The following is a 20,845-nucleotide window of genomic DNA, read 5'->3' on the forward strand; positions in this document are numbered from 1 at the left end:
GCCAGATTATTAAGCCATGGGTTATACTTCTAGCGCCACCATTGAACAGTAATATTGAAACCTCTGTTTCCATCCCTGTAAAATCACCTACCTCTAGCACACTTGGGATGAGTTACTTAACTCAGTTTTCCAACCAGTAGAACAGTAATGGTAATCATAGGGGACTTTGCAAGGTTGAAATGATAACATATGTAAACCACTTAGAGCTGACAGGGATTCTTATTTAGGGATCAATTAAAGTTTAGCTGCTATCATTGTCATCAACATCATCATCATCATCATCGGGGTATTCTGCGTCATTGTCTGGACCACCTTTGAGAGTCTGGCATAAAGCTCAAGTGAATGTAGAAATGCATTGCAAACTACAAAGTGCTACATGAGTGTAAGTTATAATTATGTTAAATAAAGAATGTAGACCTAGGAGTCTGAGATATCCAGGCAATGTAAAACCGTACCTTCCATACATGGCTTGGGAGAGGCTTCTTGGTTCAACAGATCAGAACTAGGTGTCAGGAAAGTTCAGCTGCGTCTTACAGCCCCAATGTTGGTTTTTTTTTTTTTTTTTTTTTTGATATAGAATCTCACTCTGTTGCCCGGGTTAGAGTGCCATGGTGTAAGCCTAGCCCACAGCAACCTCAAACTCCTGGGCTCAAGCGATCCTCCTGCCTCAGCCTCCCGAGTAGCTGGGACTACAAGCATGCGCCACCATGCCTGGCTAATTTTTCGATATATATTTTTAGCTATCCATATAATTTCTTTCTATTTTTAATAGAGACGGGGTCTCACTCTGTGTCGAGACAGGGTCTCGAACTCCTGTGCTCAAACAATCCACCCGCCTCGGCCTCCCAGAATGCTAGGATTACAGGCGTGAGCCACCGCGCCCGGCCCCCAATGTTGTATTTTAGGCAAATTCTTTCACTGAACTATGCCTTCAGCAAAACTTCTCTCTAGAGTGCCTTGACTTCCCCAGCCTCACCTCATGGTCTGCACAGGCCAGGGGGCTACATGTGCCCTGGGAAAGAGGAGAATTTCCTGCCCAGCAAAGCCTGCAGGAAACCCAGCAAGCGGAAGAAGAGAGTGAAGCATGGTGAAATGTGGAAGAGAAACTTAGAAATCTGCAAGTCCAAGTACTTTTCCTGCAGCAGACCTGGGAGAGGTGTGATATACTCAGAAAAAAGACTAACAGTTGAGAAAGGATGGTGGGAGGCCAACGCACGAACCGCAGGAAAAGAGGAAAATGGACATGTTGCTTATTTCATTGGTAGAGCAGGTACAAATTTCAGTGTCAGATGAGAAACAAATGCAACTACATTTTTCTTTGATTGAACTAATTGTGGAGCCCTATTTCTAAAGTGGTTGGGATACCCTCAAGCAATTCCTATCCTAGTCTTTGTGGCTCTCTCACATGATGCTGCCTACACGTTTCCTTATCCTGTAGTCCCAGCTACTTGGGAGGCTGAAGCAGGAGGATTGCTTAGGCCTGGAAGTTCAATGCCAGCCTGGGCAACATAGCAAGACTCCATCTCTAAAAAATAAATTTAAAAAAAATTCCCTTATCAATGAAGCCTCTCCTAATCACATCATATAGAACAACACCCCTCAACTCTATTTCAATCTCTTTCTGCTTTGTTCTGCTTTTTTGTTTTTGTCCATTGCACTTGTCACTATTTGAGATGATAAATGTAGATAGATGATAGATAGATTTAGATATAAGTAAAATTTGTTCATTGTCTGACATCCCCCACTAGATTGGAAGCTCCATGAGGACTTTGACAAGAGTTGAGAGCACTTATGTTAATACGACTTAGATGACAGTAGACCCCCTATGTCAGCATGAACTGTTTGTTCCAGAAAACATTCGCCTAGAAAAGGCAAGGCTGTAAGACAATAAATAACTTCATTGTTTTTTTCAGGAAATCTCCTGAGAACAATTTATCAGAGACAAGGAACTGCTCACCTTGACAAACAGTTTGTTCATCAACCACAGTTTACTTATCAAGGAGCACTAAGGCCCTCACTTCTCTGTGTTTGCCGGTCCTGAAAGATTATATCACAATTTCTGTTCCATTCCATTCAGTTGCTCACTTTAAAAGGTCCACCTTAAACTACTTGAACTCACACCCCAAAGTCAAATGGCATTTTATTTTTGACTTCTTCATTCTGAGACACCCTTACAACTCTGTCAAGGTGATGTCCTCTTTTATTGCGGTAAGTTCTAATAAATGTACCTTGTTTGATTAATAGGTTGTCTGGAGATATTTTGGGGAAGTTCAAGATTGTTTAAACTTATTACACTGTCTTTAACAGTGAAAACAACTACGCAAAATTGTTTTTGTATAATGTTGTGTTTCTCATTCCTAGACCAACGCTAGGAAGTTTGCAAGTGCTCTGTATTTGTTGAATGGGAGAATGAACAAATGAATGGGTAGAGGGTCTCCACTTGTCCCTGCAGCTCGTCGAAGGCAGTTTGTGCATTGGCATGGTAAGTGGGAAGCTCTGGCCTGTGGTGTAGGCTCTTGGTCTAGACTGGTATCTGTTATGACATTGGTCACCTCTTTTGGTCTTTGGCCATTGGCTCATGAGCGATGCTGATGGGTGATTCCTTTGTTCTTGTCTGTGCTGGCTCCTGCAAGCCCTGATGTCTTTCTTGGTTATTTGTGTACAGTCATCATTCTGCTGCTTCCATGCCACACATAAGCTGTAAAAAACTCACCAGGCTGTCTTAGGCTTTTCTCCGTCTTTTTGCCACTTTGAGTGCATGGCAAGTCCTTTGACTATTTTGTGCTATACTGGTTGTTTTAACCCCATCTACCTAAGCACAGTAGCTGTTTCTTCTACTCTCATATAATGCCGGCTTGGGGAACTGGAATTTCCCAATGCCCTAGGCCAATGTTTCTGTAAAGGACTAGATAGTAAATATTTTAGGCTATGCAAACATAAGGTGTCTGTTGCAACTATTCAGCTCTGCCATTGTAATATAAAACAGCTATAGACAATACATAAATGAATGAGCATGTATTTACAAGAACAGGCAGCTGGTCTGTGTACTAGCCAGTGTTCGAGGACTCCTGCCCTAAGCTTTCCTAGGAAATAAAAGAATAAAAGACACATCTTCTCTTTGGACCCACAGATTTATTGAGGTTTGTTCACTTCCCCTAAGACTCCACTGTCACCACTTTTGGGATCAGGAACCATAACTCCTCCTCAGCCCTTCCAATGTTCTAATCTCTTTGCTTTTCCTTTTAACCATTTCTTTCTCCCCACATAAAGTCTTGGAGACAAGAAAAAGTTGACTTTGACAAATGATGTTTTCTTTCAAACCTATTATTTCATTCTTGTATTTCAGCTTTAAGAAATGCAAAGAATTTGACTTTCTTCTCTATTCTTCTTGAGGAAAATGTGGCTCATTTGTCCAACTGGGAGAAAGTAAAGACAATAAAAGATGTTTCAGGAGGAAATATCAGCTAATGTTTCAAAATAGTATTGACGTTTATTGTAACATGGCTCCTGGGGAGAAGGGCAGCAGGAAAAGGGAAGAGCACACAGGCAGTCCCCCAGTGGGTCCGAGGGGGAAGGCACTGAGACCGCCAGGGCTCTGCTCAGCGTGGGAGGGGAGCCCCTGCTAACCTGAGGGAGTGAGCCTTTCCCTCACCCACTCAATAGGGTCAGGGTCACCAGGTAGGTCTCCTGCCATTCAAACTGAAGGAAGAACTTAGGTGTTAGCTTTAGACCTGAAGAGAAATTTGTTCTGTGGGTAGTATCAGAAGAACGGGGGCAGGTAGGAGTTTTGAGATGACAACAGCTAGATGCTCTGCTTTCTGTCCATTTTCTTCAAGACTGGAACCTGAGCAGTGATAGACTAACAGTTCGATAAAATCAGCAGCATGTGGTTTGGCCTGGAAAAAATTAATGTGAATTGAACCATGGTAAGAGGGAGTCTTGCCATGGTTCTCAAAAAGGTACAACCACAGATACGTTAAACCTGTGGCTAAAGATATAGTGTGAGTTTAATGTTATATACCACAGAGAGTGGCTCCCATTTGGAAATAGTCACAGTAGCACTTCTTCTTAAAATGATCGGGGTAAAGAACCTACCTTGCATTTATATAGTGTGTTATGATTGGCAGTGTGCTTCCTTATCTATGCTCGCTGCACAAAAGTATCTTATAATATGAGAAAGACACACACATGCAAATGGGTGAAAGGTCTAGGATTAAAAAAAGAGAAAATATTAAACTGGGTAATATGTTCCCAAATGAAGGTTACAGAAGCCACTGGAGAAGGTGAGGGATGCTGCGAGAAGACAAAGCTCAAAAGGGGAAATTTTGAAGCAATCAATGGGACAATCAGAGAAGAAAATTAATATGAGTTTGTATCAAGAAATAAATCCAGATCCCAGAAAAGCTAGACATGGGGCTTTGCATTTGTATGCATGAGGATTTATGTATGCAAAATAAGAGCTGGAGATATGTAAATGGACAATGTGGCCTTTCATCCTGCTTCTATTTTGTCCTCATCTTTGGTTTTACTTTCCTGCACTTTTACTTATGCTACCTTTTATGTTATACATCCTTATCCACTGCCCTTAAACCTCTCTGGAATGAGATGAAGTAAAAATAAATAAATAAATAAATAAATAAACACAGTGTGCTCTTTTCTGGTAATAACCCAAACTGCATAGCTCATTTGCCTCAAATCCTTCTGGAAGTGGGTATGATAAAAATCAGTGGTTCTCCCCCTGTGTCCCACAGGGTGCTGATGGTTATTACAAGGGACAGTACACAAGCACTGGCTGAAGCCAGACTGAAATATTTTTAATTATGTATAATTCATAAAGTAGCAGGTCTATATTTAAAATCATAGTTTTCCACTGCTATGTACTCTCTCAATCAAAGGGTACAAAAAAGTCAGAGTTTTTATGAAATGTGATTGTCTTTTGACATAATGAAAGGTCCTCAAACTCAAAAAGATTGGAGGAATTTTGTAGGAATGTATAGTCCGGTCAGAAGAGCAAGGCTTTGTTTCTATTGAAGAATATTCAGAGAATAACTATTGATATAGATTGGTATATTGAAGTTCCCAGTGGAATTTTCTATGGGAAATTAATTTAGAGTTTTAACTTAGTGCTCAGGGTAGGACACTTTTATGTGTATGTGGGACTTGGGAAATAAAGCGGCAAACGCATCAGTTTTAGCAGAACTCCCTGTAAAAGGAGAAAGGATTTAAAGGCTGTTCCAGCAACAAAAGGGCCTATGGAGTGGGAACTACTATATGGACAATGCAATATATGTTAGTTAAGAATAATGCTAGACTGTTGGAGCAGATACCTTCTGAAATATCAGTGTTTCAGTATAAAAAATATTTATTTTTTCTTTACAAAAAATCCTAGATTGGGTGGTGATTTGGGGAGCAGGCAGCCTGCTTCCTGCTAGAATGTATAGGGGTACAAAGATTGTTTCAAGGGTTGAGCAGGCACATGTCATTTTTAACAGCTACATAGTATTCCATCTTATTACCATATGTACTGTAACTGAATCAGTCTTCTGTTGAAGGACGGTTTTTTCCATTTGTAATATTACAAACCATAATGTAATAAACATCCCTATGCATGTGCCTACATGAAATTCTGGGTCAAAGCTATGCCTAATCAAACCATCACAGCCAAAAAGAGCTTCCAATTCTAACAGCCTTTTATGAGTAAATTTCATAAGATTTCTGAAGCCTATGTAGATGAACTTATTACTATCATTTTAATTGCCACATGAAAGAGAGTGAAATGAATAAATGAAACAGAATGAAACAGGGTATGTTTTAACAATGATAAGTAAAGGAGAGGGGAAGTATATCAGAAACAAGAAGCTATTGATGTTGCGAAACACAGGTCTACTAGCAAGTTCATAAACAGGCAGTTGTGATGCCATCCTCTCCTTCTTTGCAGGCAATGACAATCACAGCATTTCTCTCAATGAGCCCATAGATTCCTTCCCAACACGGTATTCCCTATGCCTTCTGCACGTAAGTAGGATATAAGATCTTTAACTAGACCAACAGAATTCAAGTATGCCAACATGTTCCAGGGGAAATGAGCATGAACTATCCTATGGAAATCAGCCTCCAGATCCTCAGCTTCCATAGTATCCTTTTAAAACTGTTTTGCCTGAGCACTTGCCTGGGTTCACGATAGACCTTCTTCCCTTTACCAAATAAGGTCAATCTCTCCTGCATAGTCGTCTTACTGTGATTTATTGATGGAGGTTTGAAATTCTGCATATTGCCAAAATGGGGGGAATACACCTTTCAATAATTAATCAAAATGGCATAGATCCACCAAAATGTTTGTGTTTTCATATCATTATATATTTGTATTAAGGATTAAGCTTGCATTAGAAATGGAGGATTTTTGCCCACGTTGGGATATCCTGAATCTAGGTATAAGCTTCTTCTATCCTCCTATTATTGTCATAGAAAGGGAAAAGGAACCAAAGGAACATAGCAAAAAAGAGCATTGGTAAGAAATAGTGAAATGCTGATGGTGGCAGACAGACCCGAAGGTGGCCCCCCATGGTTTTGTTCCTCCTGGTGTCCACATATTTGTATAATCCCTATCCCTTGAGCGTGGGTACAGACGGGTGACTTGCTTCAAGCAAAGGTGATCCATGTTGCTCCCATGACTATGTTCTCCTTAGCTGACTGCAGGAAGAGATTCTCTCTGCTGACTTGATAAAATAAACAGCCACGTTTAGGAAGCACACATGGCAATGAGCTGTGGGCAGTCCCTAGAAACTGTGGGCAGCATCTAGGACCTGCAAGGGGCCTCCAGCCAAACGCCAACAGAAAGCTGGGACTTTCAGGCACATGGCTACAAGGAGCTTGGAAGCAGATCTTTCCCTGGTTGAGCCTTCAGCTGAGAACATGTTTTGACCCATATCTTAATTGCATCCTTGCGAGACTCTAAGCAGAGAACCCAACTAAGCCATGCCTGGACTCTTGGCTCACGGAAACTGTGAGATAATAAATACGTGGTTTTTTACGCTGCTAAGCTTGTGGTACTTTCTTACATAGCAATAGAAAACAAAGTTGATATTTCAATTTTTACAAAGATTTTCATTTCATGTAAGGGTAACCAATAAAAAGATAGAATTATTTGGAAAAGAGGAATGAAAATTCAAGGTGAAGGACTAAAGGGAAAAGTGTAAAATTTTTAATGTCAAAGAAAAATTTTTACAAATAGATTTTAAATGGAAGATGGTATCAAATTATTATGAATTCTAAATTCCATTCATTTTATTTAAAAGGAATCAACAGCTTTATGCTAAAAATATTTATAATACTCTGAAAATTAAATCATTTATGATAATTCAAATTGATAGAGAGATTTCAGGTGTCAGCTTAATGTATATTAAAGGATACATACTTTTTCAAAATTCTTTTAGGAGGTACATGAGCAAAAAATACTGAAGACCATAGTTGTACACTGTAAGTTCTTTTCTAATAAGGGCTATGTATATATCTTGTTTGTATATGGTAGCCCTAGGACCTAGTGCAATGCCTAAGACATAGTATAAATTTAATAAACGTATAGAATTAAGGGAAACTTATTTTTACAGAAAATCTGCTACCATAAAAGGAGAAGAAAATAGCTTTTTGTAAAAAAAAAAAAATCATAACAGATATAAAGGTGGTGGAAAGGATTTCCTTTGGGGGAAGCGCCTTTTCCCTATTAGTGTATGTATTTAGGACTCCAGACGTGGCACAAGGATATAATATTGGCCCATTAAGCATCAAATTCCCCTGGCTACTGTGATTGATTCAGAGCAGACACATAACCCAAACTTAAAGAATTAGAGAATTTCTATTCCTGGCCATGGGGATAACCTCAAGAATTAGCACATGGCTTAAGCTGATCCCAACAGGATAACTTCTAGGACTTGAGAAGTTACGAGGAGTGAAGTTCTTCATCTGCAATACTAGGATAAGAATATACACATAATAACATGTTAGAGGATTAAATGCAGTGATACATGTAAACCATTTGCATAGTAAATTTGGTAACTAGAAGGTCATTAGTAATTTGGTGAGAGCAATTTCTGTGGAGTGTTGGTAGCAGAAGTCAGACTGCATTTGACTAAACAAAGAGGAAGGATTGAAATATTGAGCATAGATTACACCTGTAAAGAGTTTGAATGAGAAGGGAAGTTGCGATTAAATGGTATTTAGAAGGGGATATAAGATCAAAGAATGTGTGTGTATATTTTGTGTGTGTGATTATTCTAGACAACTTGAACATGTTTATAGGCTGAGACAGGATTCAAGGGGACAATTTAGGGATAGAGGAAAGGGGGTAACTCAAAAAGGAGTTCTTAAAAGGGCAAGAAGAAGGGCATTGAGAGGAATTATCCTTGAAGAGGATGGGTTCATTCTCTGAAACTGCATAGAAGGGCACACATGACGGCTATGTTGGAAGAGAGAAATGGAGAGTTCTCACTTGACAGTTTCTATATAGATTATAAACATGGTGTGGGAAGAGGAGAGGGGTATCACAGGATCATTTACTGAGTGGAACTACATGTGCACATAAGTATTAGCAGTGTGTATGTGCATGTTAATTAAATAGGCAGCCTGAGTAAGGTGATAAGGAGGAGGAGAGTAGGATTTTTCAAGGTCACTTAACATGTCTGATACAGAGCATTGAGGACCAAGTAGGACGGAAAAGCCCAAAGTGGTGATGGCTTCAATCTGATAGTTGTGAGCCTATCTTCATCTTTGGGACCATAGCTCAGATATTTAAATAGAGAAGTCTGATTATAAGACAGTGTAGGCAAAACATGCTACCAAACAACTGATATTTAGGGTAAGTTTTAGAGAAACTTGACATTTGGATCCCTACTGATGTATTCTTTAAAGGATCCCATCTCTCTAAGCAACTGTTCCAAGGATCACTCCTTGATCATTTCATATTTAACATATTCTAAGCTTATGATGATCTTAAACTATAGACGTTAGATTTAAGTCCTGTAGACATCTTCTAGGCCAAGCACGATTTTCAAGATAAGAGCACCAGTGCTCAGAGTCCTATTTAGGAACCCAGTTCTTCTCATCTACACTGGTGTTTTTCCAACTACACTGTGAATTTTTTCTTCCACTGGAGATCAAATTTCCACTTAGCTGGAAACATTATTTGTTGTCAGTATTTTTTAAAAATGTGTAGCATTTCCTATGGAAATGGAAAGATATTCTTCCTTAATGGAAATATATTTTAGTTTCTCTAAAATTGTATCAATTAAGTACAGTAAATCTATTCATGAGAAAGTGGTATTTACAAAATGGTTAAACGATTTATTCAAGGTCAGTCTCAATACTGGCTCACTTTCCTGGACTTTTTAATGTGTTCCCTTATATGAGTTTTAGTTTTTAAACAAAGAATTTTTCATGATAAAATGAACATTTTCTAAATGGAAAATATAATCATAGTAAATAAATGTAATGGATCAGAGGCTACAAAGTCTTTAGGTTGTACAAATAGGCTTCACTATAAGCAAATTAAATAAATAGATAAGTACATTTTTAAGCAGTGCTTATTTACTTTTAAGTTCCAATTAAGCGGTTTTGAGCTATATCTTATCTAATCAATTGAAAGAAAAAAGAAAGCTCAGCTTAACACAATTATCTGGGGAAAAAAAAGATGCTCCAAATTTTTACTCTTAGGTAGGATACCTCCAGTTTGTCCTTTCACTCCTACTGATTTCAGAAATAATATGTTCATTTTATATTCTTCTACCATATTATTTCAAACAAGTGGTCTATTTAGGCTTCACAAATTTTTGCCAAATCAAACATAAATAGAATGAAACTAATCTATACTTCATAAAGAAAGATATAGTATTTAACAAATAAAACTTATACAAGCCTCTAGGTGCAAAAACAACTTTAACATTTAGATGAATACACAAAGAGAAATCGTATTTTATCTGCAATTGTGTGCTTTATATCAACTTCCGATTTTTGAAACATCTTAGATTCTTTAAGAATAAAATCTATTACTTTGAAAGTAATAGATGCTAGCACACCAGTTGTTTATATAATTATGCTTTTTTTAAAGAAAAGTAGTTACATTTTCAGAAATTCATAAAAATTAAGAGTTTTTGTTTTCATGAAAGAATATTTTTAGAACAAAAAATACACAAGGTGTTAAGCTACTAGTGAACATTTTAAAGGAGACATGTATTGGTCCTTATATTAGTAAATGATTTGTCCTAACATTTTCAGAAATATAGCAAGTATTAAACTTGGCGGCAGTAAATCATGGTTGTTACGATAATAACTGCCAAAAAACTCCACAGTCATGTTAATTCCAAAGTGGAAAATATTCTTATATAGCACATAGTATATCTCTTACCTCTGTTAAATATCGATAGATGACTGAAAATCAGCCATAGCCCCAGATTTTTGAGTTAATATGTATTGTACTTAAACTACTATCACTACACAACCAAATTCTATGACATGTAGAATAGAGCAAACTTCCTGATGTATCTATAGTTAAACAAATGAGGATACATGATAAAAGTAGCAATATGCAGAATACTTACCCTCCGAGAATGCTAAATTGAGGTGTATATTAAAAATAAATATAATAGGTAATAAAATTTCTGTGACTGACTGATAGGCATTTCTCAGGAGTTATATGAATAAGTTTGAACTCCAGAGTCAAAGCAGTATTTTAGCATTGACTGATTTCCTCTGATAAAATAGGTTTCCTGAGATTTAACTTGAGAATAAATGAAATTTCTAGCAGCTTAATTACAGCAGTAAGACAACTTTAAGACAGTGCTTCTTGAAATTTTAATCATGTTTGTGAATTCAAGTAAAGCTCAAATTCAAAATGCTTCAAGGTCATGATTATATCTTTTCTTTAAAAGTTAATTTAAAGAATGGATGAAAGCCTGAAAGTTTGTGACCTGAATGTTGTTTTGCTGCCATAATGTATATTTAAAAATAGAACACGCTATAAAAAACATAGCGCTGAGTAGGACCAGTGCAAAGCTTTCAAATATCTATAAATCAGATCATTAATAATATCAATGAAGCACTAAATGGGAGAAGTCAATAGCTGTAAGAAATGTACAGTTATTGGCCCTATATTACTGGCTGGAAAAGTATGGGGTAACTAATGACGTGAAATGTTTATTTCAGAAATTTGATAGTTATACAGCTATATATTAAGATCTGGCACTAAAATGATAAACTAAACCATAGAAAAGAAGCAATTACTTTTTTGAAGCAATTACTAATCAGGAAAAGATTCTAATAAATCAATCAGCATTAAGGTTGCTCTTCATCAGCTAGATTCATGGTATTGCAAATTATTTACATTTTTAAATGGCTCACCTGGCTTAGCAATGATATTCAAATAATTTCCATAATGTCGCCTGACAAGGACACCTTAGAAAATTGCTTATTTAACTCTGATATTTTTAATGGAACAAGGAGAGTGTGGGGGAATAAAGAAAAGAGAAAAAAAAAAACCTTCACTAAGCCAAATGGAGAAAAATATAAATTAAAAATGCCAAATATAAAAGGATAAAATTTTAATAAGTATCTACAAATATGTAGATTCAGCCTATTGATGTAGTGTATATATAGATGTAGAATTGTGTAATTTATCTGATAGTATATCTGTAAGTAATTTATATCATTATAGAATAAGCAGTGATATTTTATGCCCTTTTTCATACATTTGGTGAAAATCATATAGTACCCTATTTCTATGTTGTATCCTTTCTTATTAGCATGTATTTAAGCTTCAAAGCAGAACAATAGAAGTTACAATACATCATAAACATCACTTTCCAAAAAAAAAAAAGTGACTCTTCTATGTTCTTTAAAATTCTCTAAGGTAAAAAGAAACTGTATCTAGAGTGACATAGTAAGTTCCACAGAGCATTCAAATTTTTCCCTGTGGTGGAATTTCATTAGATTATGCACCTTGCCAGAAATTACTTTCTAAATTATTCTCTGTGCTGAATTGAACAGAGAGTGCATAAAGCAAAGAAAGAAAAGTGCTTTAAACATAAAAGAGCAAAGATGGAAAAAACTTCTTAAGCAAATACCCATTGATGTTGAAAGTATCATTTTCTGCTGCTGCGCTTTTAGAGGGATACAAAATTTGACTCAATCCCAGCCCTCAATGAGCACACAGTCTACTTGGGCAGAGGACATTAATAGAATATGAAATAGATAAAAATAGAAATATCTACCAACTCTCTATAGATAATTGTATTCACTCTCACTGCTGGAACTATAATCTGTGTGGTATAGCCAAAGACTCTCCAAATATTATCTCCACTCCCACCTCTTTTCTATGATTCATATATGCTTTTACAACCCAAGTGGATGTTTCAACATTATAAACTGATGTACAATTCACTGTCTTCCACATTCATACACCATACTAGAAGAACTATTTTTCCTAAATTTTTCCTCCTAATACAAATAATAATTTAACCGTCTGGTCGTCAACTCTTCCTTCTCCTTCACATGCTTTTCTTTAGTCCATCCCCTAGCCTGCATCCATGAAATGTTCTTCAAATTCTCCCCATTTCCACTGCCTGAGCTCATAGCATAATCTTTTGCCTGCACTGTTCCAAGAGTTTCTCTGACTGATCTCTATTACTCCAGGCTCTCTTCACTGCAATCCATCCTCATCATTACTACCAGTTACCTCTCCAATACAAATCTGATCAGGTAAAGCCCTTATTTAAATATTCACTATTTCTATCTATAGGGAAGATTAAAATTCCCAGCATGGCAGACAAGACCTTTCAACTTTCCTAGTCTTATCTCTTGCCACTCCCCATCTGCCAATGATATTGAACTATTCATGAGAGCTGAACATATTCTGAGCCTCCGCATATTTTTCACTGTATCTAAGATGTGCTCTTCTTCCATTTCTTCTTCTGGCAAATGTTTACTTAGCCTTTAAATAACCTAGTCCAATGTCACTTCCTCTGTGCCATTCATTAATCATCTTTCCCATGTGCTCTCATAGAATATATATATATATCCATACAAATATACATATACATATTTTACAGCTATAGTGATATGGTTGTTTTGTATTTTCTTTGCTAGACTGTAGGTCATTTTTTCAATTATTGCTTAAACATATTTGGCAAGTGCAGTGATACAGATAAATAGAGTTTGTTAGCAGTGTACAATTTACCAAGTCTAGACTGAGAAATCAGGGAAGGATTGAAGTAACACAATTCAGTGTTAGGAGTAAGTATACATCAGTAGGCTAGAAAAGAGAAAAAAACATTCCAGGCAGAAGGACGAACATGTACAAAAAAGTAGGGATCTGTAAATATTTGCTAGTGGTAAAGTTGGAAATATGTATGCATAGGCTTAGGAAAATAGGAAAAGGGAATTGAATTGATCCTTAAAATTATTAAAGATGTTGCTAAAGACTCAGATGAATTGAGCTAATCTGTGATGATGTAAGATTTTATTCAAATGTACTTTGCAATTCAAGCAAAGGATATAGATTATGATACTGATCTGGGTTGGAATTCGTTGGGCAGGTGTGGCATAAGTAGACAAGTAAAAGGAAAACGAAGATTTTAGCGAGTGGTTCAGATGACCAGTTCTTGGTTCCAGACCATGTAGAAGAACCAGGAGGAATCAAGGAACACAGGCTATGTTTTCAAAAATCAGATATACTGGGACAGACAAATTGAAAGTTGTAATTCATGGATCTAATAGGTATTTATTGAACACTTACTTTGTGTCAAATACTCTTTTAGGAACTGGGAATATAGCAAAGAAAAAAAAAGACAAAAATTGCCAAGATGTTTGTTGATGTTCAAGTTTTCGGAGGTAAAGTGGTTCTAGAAAACACAAAGACCATATGTTGCTCTGGGAAGGGATGACTGAAGTATTGTGGAGGTCTGGGTCCCTAGAATTTAAGAGAACAAGAAACTCTAAGGAGAACATATTGCACAAAGATACGTTTAAGTCATAAACATAAACAGGAAATCAATCAGGACCATCAGGACTTAGATGATAAGAAAAAAAAGCCAGGTGAAAAATTCTTCAATGAATGTGAAGGTTACTACTAGATTGTCGAGATGAAAATGGGTAGAAGAGGGCATAATCAGATGCAAAAGTTTCATTGAAGTAATAATTTTTACTTGAAAGTAGAGGATGTTGAGAAGTAGCTTGTTGAGAGAAAAAAGTATGTACTGCTTTCTGATCCTATGAAATACACATAAAATAAGAAAAACCAGGTTTAAGTTAAGACAAGACAGCAGAAAAGGCATTACATGAACACTAAGGATACAGAGTACTTTGTTTACCATGGAGTGAGAAGTGATGGTTCCACAGAAGAGTTTGCGGGTGAGTGTAAGGTAGGTGATAAAGTTGAGGAACTTACTCTGTGGGCAGTGATCTAAGAGTGGACTTGGCTGATTCACGTGTTACCAAGAGGATAGTGCAGCAGATGAGAGCAGGCTCTACAGACAGACTTCCTACCAGCTTTACCACTTATAGACTCTGGGACTTTGAAAATTGTATTAAGTACTTAGTGTAGAGCTCGCACACAGCAATTCTCAGATAGTAGCTATTATTAATGTGCTAAGGTCCAAGGAAGTTGGAAGTTGAATGGATGTAGTCACTGGAGGCCTGTTTTGTAAGCTGATGTAGGTGGAAGCCCTGGGAATCAGAGGCCTGTAGAAGCTGAGGTTATTAATAGTATGAAGAATAGGTTCCTGGTGGAAATGGAGACCAGTTCATGGAAAACCTCAGAGTGGTCTGAGGCCTCACTACACTGAAGTAAATAGAAAGAGCAATACTAGGTGATCAAAGGCTTAGTGGCCAGCACAGGCACAAGTATAGGGATAATCAGTGGCTTGTTATTTAGGCCAATGGTTCTCAAACTTTAGTGTCCATCAGTCATCCGGAGGGTTTGTTAAAAAACAGATTGCCGGGCCCCATCCCCCTTAGTTTCTAATTCAGTAGATCTAGGGTGTGTCTTAAGAATATGGATTTATACCATGTTCCCAAATAATGCTGATGCTGGTCCAGGAGCCACAATTAAGAGAATCATACATTTAGGCCCTAATTACAGATGCATTCCTCGCAATCAGAGGTCAGTAATAAGAGGTCTGTTTTGAATGCATAAAGTGCTAAATAGTATAGACAGAAATCTACGTGGTCTCTAAACATCAGAGAGGGCTTTAAAATAGACGAGAGGTGATTTTAATAATGACGCTAGGAAGATACATAGACATTGGAGAGCTAATAGAAGAAAGCTGAGGCGACAGAGAAACACCAACAAAAACCTAACTCCCCCACTGGAAAGTGAGCCTAGCTTTGTGTTTCTTATTTGTCCCATCACTTGACTCTGAACCCTAGAGCCCGAAGTAGGCAGGGCAATGAGACAGGATAAAGAATAAATGTGTCAAAAGAAAATTATGCATATTTATGAAGGTATATGATTATGATTATTATCACTAAAAGTCTGTTGGCTGGGATGATAGTGGGAGGATTACTATTTAAAACATGGGCTCAGGCTTAACCATTTGCTATACAGCCTTGGTGGTAACATTTACTGAGCTTGGTTTTCTCTAATATGGAAGTATAACATTTGTGTCACACTGTTTTCAAGGATTAAATTCACACAGGAATTAAATCAGCAAATGCACATGGAGTTTAGCACAGTTAGTGTTGCTAGAAAATATTAAGTTTTAGCTATTCCCTACTACAGGACCATACCTATAAAACCAGACCTATTGAACACCAGATTTGTTTTCCTGTTGCCACTACTTCAGCAAGTGTGTCATTTCCTGAAGCTTTACTAAACCCCCAATATCTGAAGAAGGAAAACAGATGTTCTCATACTTATACTCCAGGACAAACACGGGGGACAGCTGAAAGTTCTGACTCTTAAAGTGCAAAAATGCATTTAGATCTTATAATAAAAATGTGTAAGATTTATATCTAAATGGCAGAAGAAATGTTAATATAAAATTGAGATAAGACTTATATAGATAAGGGGCAAGGACCAAGAAGAATAAGATTCAAGAACATTCTTTTCTTCATCTTTCTTTCACTGAAGGGCTCCCAGATGGATGGGTTGCTTTTGCACACTGCAAATCTAAGAAAGCTAGATTAGGTCCATGGGCAGGGATACCATAATTGATTTTACTCATGTCTTTATTACAGCAAACGAAACAGTGTAAATTTGGCTTCTCATGCTAAACCTCAAATTTTCAACAAATTGGCAAACAGCTACTATTGTGGCTTCCTAGAAAGTAATTTATTTTTAAAGGAAAACGGGGAAAAAAAAAAGAGTTCACCATGATTCCAGATCCCAATGCAAGAGTTGTTTAGTGTAGATACCAGAAGAAAAGGACACACCTAGCCATGTTTGTTTTCCTTCAAAAATCTTGTTATATGTTAAATAACATTGCTTTCTTGTGTCGTTTTATAATTGTTTCCTAGCCTTTGCCTCAACTAATCTATTAATATAAGGAATTACATACTTCAGCTGTCCAACTTCAACAAAAAGCAACATTCTATTTGCTCTTGAAAAACATTCAATAGAAAGTTCTCGTGTATTAGTAGGAGTGCTTGTGTATATTGTGTAGATAGAATTTAGTGAAAAGAATATGACAGCAAAATTTGAACTAATTTTGCCACTGATTTTGCATTTATTAGGGCCATGTATTAGCCAAGATGGTCTGAGATTTATGCAGTAAATATATTAAATATAGAATGAATAAAATGAGAGTTCTTTGATCTGCTTGGATAGGTCAAACACTATTAAACTAATTACAACTAAATTACATCTACTCAGTAACAATTCATTTAAAGTATGTGTCAAAATTTGAGAGTCTTTTGGAGTTTCTAAATTGGGGTTTGACCTAGATATCAACTCCATACATCATCCTTGTTATGAATGATTAATAAAAAGTGAGACACGAAAAATACCTGAGAGAGAGTATGATATTGGTAACCTAGATTTCTAGGTTAAGTGTAGTGATTCAGCGAGCAGAAAAAAAGCAAATGCTAACAAAGATTTTTGGAAAACCTGTTTATCTATTGTAAAGCTCAATATTCCCGTAAACACTTTGTCCACTTGATTTCAATTTTCATTAAACTCAATTACATATGACTTTTATATACACAATGATAAGCTGAGGTAGACAGCAAGTGGAAAGGCACAGGTGGTAAAGTATTTTGAATTTTGAATTTTCAATCATTAAACAGTTTTTGTGTGTGGTCATAAACTCAAGTACAATTCTACTTGACTTAAGATAACTGTTATAACAGATAATGGTTAACAGGTACTTGTACAAGTAATATTTAATCTACTGTGAGGATTCAATTTTCTTAAATGGTAAAACATTTTATAAAGGGTTTTTTGTTCATCTACATTGATTCTTTTGACTCAACAAAATCACTGACAATTCTGATTTAAAATTTTTATATTAGTTAGTGATTCTAAGCAGCAGGAACAGCATGAGAGTGAACTAGTATTCCTGGCGAACCTTGAAGCATAGCCTAAAGTGGCCCTAGAAGCACAGTAGCTGAAATGGCTTTGAAATTTCATTTTAAATCTTGTAACTTAAAAGCTTTGTTTGCATTCTTCTTAAGATATATGTTTTAATGGAAAAATGTTTTAAGTTACCATAGTAAGACAGTACAAAACCATGTATGCTTGTTCCATAGCTTCGTCTAATCCTTGTCACACAGCTAAGAGGAGCATGGTCAAAGGGTATTAATTATCAGAGGACAATGCAGCCTTACTAAGGGTCTTCCTTTCAATAGTATTCAACAAGACTCGTTTGGAAGTCTTAATTTTGTATTTTAAAAAATAATTTAGTATCAAGTTTTGTTTGCAGTTTTTTAGATAGGTAGGTTTAAATTTGTGTGGTTTTTTAGTATTAGAAAAAAGAAAAAACCAATTCAAAAGGGATACTTTAACGAACATGATAAATTCACCATTCTTTTCAAGTCAACCCTGTCCCTTCTAAATCCATTTTACCAATAATTGTGTTTAAAAACCTTAGTTTGGATAGATATCCATTGGTTTCAAAATAGAATCCAAACACCTTAGCCTGGCCTACAATCTGACTGACCTAACCTCTGTCTATCCAAACATACTTATTTATTCCTTGTCTCATAATTTATGACCTAGCCAGCCAAACTTTTAGTTTCTCCAGGGTGCTATATCCTTGATTCTGGTCTTTATTTTTAAACAAACTGTTCTAACACTTGCACCCCCTACCCCTCCCTCTAAACCAGGTTAACTCTTAAATATAACTACCTCCAAGAATCCTTTCCTAACTGCTAATGGTTGAGCATACTGAGAACCCAGTAGTTTCTCCATAAAATATATCAAAACATATAATTCTTTGTTTACTTATCTCACACCATACTAAAACCTCCGTCATAGGATGAAATTTTGTTTTAATTGCTGTTTCAACCATAGCATCTAAGCTGGCACATAGTTAGGGGGTAATGAGTATTTGTTGAATGAAAGATTCTCAAGAAGTTAAAAGTAGATGTTAGCAAACAAAGACTAAAATCTAGTTTCAAAGTCATGACTTATTTTGCTAGCTGGTAGAAATCTGTATTTTTAGGGGCTATTTCATTTGAAAGCATAATACTGGATGCTTTACACTGATATACAATCTCTAAAACTGAAATTGACCTCTTCTGGTGCACTCCTGCAGTAATTTTATAAATAGATATAAATAATTAAATTCAATAACTTTAGAAAACAAAATTATAAAGTCAAAGTAATAAATTAGTCACAACCTACGTACACAGACTGTTATTCCCTGTGATGTAGAGAGAAAAAAAGCATGGTGTTTGAGGTCAAAATATATCTCCATTTGTTTGAAAAAATGTTTTATAATAATTTCACCTTAAAATTTGTCCAAAAGGTGATTTTGTACCACTATAGACTCAACCCTGTATTTCTGTATTTGACATTTTATAAACTGCTTACATAAATTATCTCGTTTGGAACTAACAATAACCCAGTAAGAAAGGATGTAGATCATCAGCTCCATTTTACAGATGAGAAAATGGGCTCAGATAACTGACAGTACCTTGTTCAAGCTACCATGATTATTAAATGGTGATATGCCCAGCCTATTTTCTGATGCTTAAATTATTCTTTAATATAAATGTTAAATATGCTGGAACAAATTTGCATTTTCAAAGTGTTATAGAACTGCCTGTACTTTGGTTCTATTTATCTTTGTATTCCCTGCAATGCACATAGCAAGTGTCCAATAAATGTCTTTTGAATACTTAAAAGAGGTCAGAATTAGTTTCTAGGAAAAAAAAAATTCCATAAATGTAATGCAAAAAATTCCCCCCTCAAGCAGAGGGCAAGGAAAACTACCAATGGAATGGCACTGCATTTCACATAATCCTCCCAAGTGAACATATGAAATAGATATCTCCATTTCACAGATGAGAAAATTATGGCTTTTAAAGGTCTCATAGCTACGAGGTAGAAGGATAGGATTTGAATACAAATTTAGTCTTATGTCAATGTCTATGCTTTTTTCAGAGTAAAAATGTATTTATAATTAAGTATATGATATTTTACACCATAAAATTCCCAACTTAGGGAAAAAACAACTACAGTGATGTTACTATGCTTTCTGCAGCTAATTTCTAGGAATCGTGACTATATGAATTGGAATCATGTTTTAGAATTCTGCAAGTCTCCTGAAAGGAGCTCTTTCACCACACAATTCTTTGACCAACTCCCTTCCATTAGAGTTGATACACTAGTGATAAATACATGAATGCTTCAAGTTTCTGGAGACTTACAGTGATTTCAACCATCTGGAACTGTTACAAACTCAGAAGTTAAAAAGCAAAACGAGGCAAAAGAAAAAGCGGGGGATGGGGAGGGTTTAAGCTGAACCAGACAAAAATATTAGTAGCAAAACATCTGAATATTACATACAATGCATTATTATTTGTCAATTCATTAACCAGAAATGAAATAATCTAATTGGTTGATTATGGCTATAAAAAATGAGTCACAGGAGCAAAAAACTTAATTGCAAAGAAGAGAGGAATGATGGAAGAAAAATGGAGAAATAAACAGCATAAGGGATGGACAGCTAAAGCAGCAACAAGGTTTAGAGATAGAAATGGGGGTGGCAAGCAGGAAATACTCAGGTAAGACATGACAATAGAGAAAGTTGCTAGCCATAAGAATATTAAGAAACTGTGCTAAAGTTACGAGAAATAGCCCCTGAAGTCATACTATTGCAAAGCTAAATATATATTTATAGTATAGCTATAGCTCTGGGAGAAAATATCAGAATCATCTTTCAGTAAGGTTAAAGCATTTCAACTAGAAGACTGTGCTATCCAGTTGGAGGGGTTAAACGGACTGAAGAAACATTAAGTGTATAGAAAAGCTGTCTATTTACGAAAATGACCCAAGGGCATTATTATACTGCGTGATATAATAAATGAGTCAGGGCTTAAGAATGTTAATTTGCAGTCATTTAAAAAAAATCAATTTACACAGAAATTTCTTCCCTGTCAGGCTGAATCTGACATTTAGTACTAAATAAAAACTCATATTGATTTCTATTATTAGCTATCAACTTGTACATAACAGTTTCAATTTATGAATAACAGCAGGCCTCTATTTCCTTTAATCACTATAATACACTGGAAGACTGGACTGGAAACCCAGGGAGTTGTATTCTAATTACAGATAAGTTACTATATATATGTTGCTAAACTATTGATTTGCCCTTTCTAGAAGTGTTTACCTCTAAAACAAAAAGTTACAACTGGA

The sequence above is a fragment of the Lemur catta genome, chromosome 3, assembly GCF_020740605.2.
Source record: "Lemur catta isolate mLemCat1 chromosome 3, mLemCat1.pri, whole genome shotgun sequence".
In the NCBI taxonomy this organism is placed as follows: Eukaryota; Metazoa; Chordata; class Mammalia; order Primates; family Lemuridae; genus Lemur; species Lemur catta.